At 38.7% G+C, this 4,850-nt stretch overlaps 1 protein-coding gene across 6 annotated transcripts in view; it reads left to right on the top strand.

Annotated features, from left to right (window-relative positions):
* The window catches only part of LOC108969012 (kinesin-like protein unc-104), a 98,344-nt gene that overhangs the window by 36,560 nt on the left and 56,934 nt on the right, over nucleotides 1-4,850 (top strand). For all 6 annotated transcript variants that reach the window (XM_018933456.1, XM_018933459.1, XM_018933462.1 and 3 more), the window contains exon 2: nucleotides 488-571. The gene's annotated coding sequence lies outside the window, so the exon portion shown is untranslated. The remainder of the gene's footprint in view (nucleotides 1-487; nucleotides 572-4,850) is intronic.

Here is a 4,850-nt window from a genome sequence, read left to right as displayed (position 1 = left end):
GTTTGCTCTGCGTACACCCTAATGCAATTAAGCAGAGAACACTGTRTGTCCTATGTATGAAATACATGGTAGTATATTTTAATTGCACAATGCGTGGCCCCAATTTCTCTGAGTTCTCGTGCTAAATTGTTGTATGCTCGACAAATTGCTGCCGAAATCGTTAGTACCTTTGTCGAGAGTAATTTAATGGCGCCAGTAATTTAAAATGATTCGAAATAAATTAATATAAAAAAAGCCAAACAAAGCAAAGCTGTGTTTAAATAAAGAACAATTTGTTGATATGGAAAAATGTCATTGAAAATATGCACTTCATATGTTGAGGGGGACGACATAGATTTTTAATATTAAAATTATGAACAAAGTTTTACTATTTTTTGCTCATAGTAGTATATTTATTTTTTTAATATTGAATGAATTGAAAAGTAATAATTTAATTTTTTAACAAAAATTTGTGTATACATTTTTATGTTTCTCTGCACATTTTCAGGCGCATTCTTCAAAGGCAACCTTTGCTGAACTAACTGACCTCATAGCATAACTAAGCTTCGGATTTGGGATACTCCCACGCAAGGTAAACAATACACAAATCTTAGTCTAGCATAATAAATAAAAACTTGATAAGCCATAATTATTGTTAGTATGGCTTTATTTAGATATATGGATATATGGCAAACATGCCGCCCTTAATTCTCGATAAAAAGTCAAAACGGGACATTGCGCCCCACACAAAAAAGCTGTGATGGCATTTGGTGTGACTTTCGTATGACTCATTCATGACTGACCGAAAATTCATTGGGGTTAAAAGGGCAGTGGCGGCTTTAGACACATCTACGTATAAGTAGTATATGTAATGCATACATATACATATAATGCGTACCAAATAAATAAATATTTATAATGGTATATGCTACGTTTGTTTGTATGCAGTCGTTTGCACTGTTCTATACTGACTAAGTATATTCCTTTGACGATTGTTTGTTGTTGTTGCCAAGCTTTTGCTTGCTTTGTGGCGTTTGTTTGTTGTTGGCATATATTGTTTGTGTGCGTGCAAATATTTGCGCCTCGTTGCGTATATGCGTTCGCTTTTTGACTTCAAGCATATTTTACGTCACTCTCAGCGGTTTTTTTTTTTTGTTTGGCCTTAGTCGCCTTTGGTCTTGTTTTCATTTTCATCCCCCTATGAGCGCTATCGATGCGCAAATTCATTCAGACAGTATACAAGCTCGCTACTCCTGATGGGCTGGCACACATAGTATGTAGTTATATCGTAGATATATGTATATACTTAGAGATATAAATATGCATATGGCTATGTATATGTATAAGGATTACAAAAACAACGTCTCTGTAGCCGGTCGATTTACATGGAGCCAAAAAATGGAAAATTGCAAAAATTTCTTCGTCAGTTTTTAAGATTGCCGAATGAAAATTAATAGTAATAGCTGCATGTGATATTCTAGTGACCATATGTTGGAACCTTAGTATTTCGTATCTCCCATACAACCSACTATTCAGTTGTGTTAAGCTTCGTCAGCTCGAAACTGGTTTTTCGCGATCTTACGCGGTGAAGGTCTTTCGCCTCCTGTGATTCCCTCAGAGGATACTGCGTGGCCGCTGCCTCTTAATTCGTTGAACTATGTCAATGTCTTCGTATATCTCGTACCGCTCATCGTTCCATCGACTGCGGTATTCGCGTTTGCCAATGCACACAGACCATAAATTCTTCACAGAACTTTTCTCTGGAAAACTCGCAACGTCGACTAATCAGTTGTAGTCATCGTAAACGCCTCTGCGCTTTATAACAAGACGGGGATGCTGAGAGACTTGTAGAGTTTAGTCTTTGTTCGTCGAGAGAGCACTTTACATCTCAATTGCCTAAAGAGTCYGAAGTAGCACCTGTTGGCAAGAGATATTCTGCATTGGATTTCGAAGCTGACATTGTTGTTGGTGTTAWTGCTGATTCCTAGGTAGACGAAATTATTTATAACTTCGAAGTGTCAACAGTGACGTGGGAGTCAAGGCGCGAATGAGACGACTGTTTGCTTGATAACAGYAGATATTTCATCTTGCCCTCGTTCATTACCAAACAAATTTGCTTCGCATCTTTGTCCCACCTGGAGAAAGCAGAATTATGTTTGTTATGGCCAACGATATCGATGTATTCTACAAAGAAGCTGATGGATGATTCCTATCAGTTCTTCGCCGCCGTATTTGCATAACTCGGCCGGCTATCCATCATCACCTGCTCCCTTRATTCGAACTTCTTCATGGTCGGGCAATGGTAYGCYTACTCCATCGGTAGCGTCATCGATTYGGGAATCGGGTTYATCATCTCCTGTTGYTATGCTTTCCCTGCCATTCAGCAGGCTGGCAAAGTGTTCCCTCCATAATTTCAGTACGCTCGGTGCATCAGTCACTAGTTCATCTCTTGGGGTTCTACAAGAGTATGCTCTGATCTTGAAACCTTCTATTAGTCGCCGCATCTTTTCGCAGAATTTTCGCGAATTACCTCTGTCTGTCAGCTGGTCAAGCTCTTCGCATTCACGAATTTCGCCCTTTCTACTTTTTTGTCTTCGTTTCGGTTCACTTTTAAACTCTCGGACTTTCGGAAATCCCGCACATGTTGTGCTCGATTGTAACATTGCGAGATCGGCAGACTTTTTACGATCCACTGCGACACCGCAGTCTTCATCGCACCAGCTGGTCTTTTGCCTTTTCCGAAAAACAATGGCTTTCCTGCAGCTGTACGTAAGGAGGTTGAAATGCAGTCCCTCAATTCCATTATACAGAGTTTCTGACGATTGCTCTCGGAGAGCAGGAGTGCAAGTCGAGCAGAAAATCATTGGACTGTCTGCTGTGATTGCATCTTCTCATCGTCAAACCTTCCTTGTGTCATGTCTTATACCCAAAAATAGCTGCAAGGGTTCAAATCGCTCGGCTATCCACTGTTATTGCAGCTCCTYGACGTCAAACCTTCATTGAACCTTTATTGTGTCAAACCTTACACCCACAAATTATGGCAGATGCTCGGTTGTCAATTGTCGAGCAAACCGGTAAACGACAGTTATTTCAAAGATTTCATATTAATATTCCTTCTCTGACATACCTCTTTAACAAAATTCTAGAAAATATAACTTTTGATTATACCCCAACTCATAGCTATGAGCTTCACATGTCGCTTATTCCTTGACAGCATCCTTACTACGCATTTAACTCCACCACGCCCCCCCCAATCCATTCTTGATATTTACCAATTCCTTTTCTCGCTGCTTCMTTTAATTTCAATTTATTTACGCTGTTGCCCTTCGTTACCAAAAGTTTGAGAGCAAACATTTTAAATTACATTTGTGTGCGATTTAATTTGGGGCACGTGTCGCRTGCGAGTTCAATTGCTTGTCTGTGGCGCAATCGCACCGAGTTTACCAAAAAATACCGGGAAAATGTCGCCCCCGCTGTTTAATTGTTTATTGAACCCCTGAAGGTGGTGCGTGTCAGCTCACTTACTCACTCAGGCTGCTCACTTTTAACACGACAAATGTGACCGCGGGCTACTAAAAGCACCGTACAGACGTTTAAATTGCAGCTGGCACTCACAGCGTATTTACTCTCATTAGAGTAGCGCCTCCACTGCAAAATTCATCGAATCTTGCTTTGTTTTAGCGCTAAACAGCTGCGCTTACCAGCAGCTTGTTGCAGCCTTGCCGCCTGAGTTCAGTTCCACACAGWGATTCTCTTTGTGTGAGCTTAGAGCACAAGGCTATTTATTTAGTGCGTGCAACTTTTTGTTGTTGTGTTGTCGAACTTTCAAATTGCTGGACTTTTCAAAAGTAAAGGTCGTTCAGTGACTTCACATGGAAAATATTTACATACTTATAGTTGAGGGTTCTTTTCTTCAGTGCGTATATATGTACATATGTTATGTTTGTATATACTTGTCAATATGTCGATTCAGTCACTCGTAGAATGTGTTTTTAATTAAGTCAGTCGAATAAATTCAATAAATTTGACACTAATTGCTTCACAGCATCAACTAAACGCAATTTAKGAACATCTGAAACACATCACCCTAAAATAAAGGTGTATCCAGCATGGCTGCCGAAATATTGTAGAGCGAGAAACGTCAGTGTACAAATTKGTATTTTATTAATGAGGGTCAAGTGTTGAAAAGTTACTGCCTGTAAATGTTGAAAATTTTTGGAAGAAGAAGTTTGGGTGCACGAGATTAATTTGATTTATATGCTTAAATTAATTATTTCAGTCAGCAAATGGTGTTTTAATTATATTAATGTGAATCTAAAGGTTACCCGTAGGCTGAAAGGAAACTGCGCAGTGACTTGGAATTTAATTTGCAGAAGATAAAAATATTAAATATTATGCTATCAAGATAGTGCGTTTGTAGTGAAATTTTAAAGCGTAGCTGCGATATTGGGTTTGCTGAGKCTTGTGGTAATGTTTCCAATTTACTCAAGGAATAACAATCTTAAGGTTCTTTTAAATTTTGCAGATCATACGACTGAGTTTTTACTTTGTAAAATTGATCAGATCTTTGAACTCTCACAGTTAACCACTTCATATTTGCTTGATTTAAATAAAATGAGACCGCTGACTCTCATCCATTCTGCTACCGCTTAAAAAATAGACAACTACCTTCCATTTGAGCAGAGAACTTTATAAGAAAAATGTTTTTTTTTTATACTCTCGCAACAAAGTTGCTAAAGGGGGTATTATAGCTTTGTTCAAATACCATCTAGATGTGTATAAGAGACAGGTAATAAAGCGAGTTTTATATTGCGGGTGACGGCATTGCAGGAGTTCTAATTACCAAAAGTAAATGAATTGAATGAAAGATT

The sequence above is a fragment of the Bactrocera latifrons genome, unplaced genomic scaffold, assembly GCF_001853355.1.
Source record: "Bactrocera latifrons isolate USDA-ARS-PBARC rearing strain unplaced genomic scaffold, ASM185335v1 scaffold_237, whole genome shotgun sequence".
NCBI classification, from domain to species: Eukaryota; Metazoa; Arthropoda; class Insecta; order Diptera; family Tephritidae; genus Bactrocera; species Bactrocera latifrons.
Note: the sequence above shows the minus strand (reverse complement) of the source record. Positions and strands in the feature narration are given on the sequence as shown.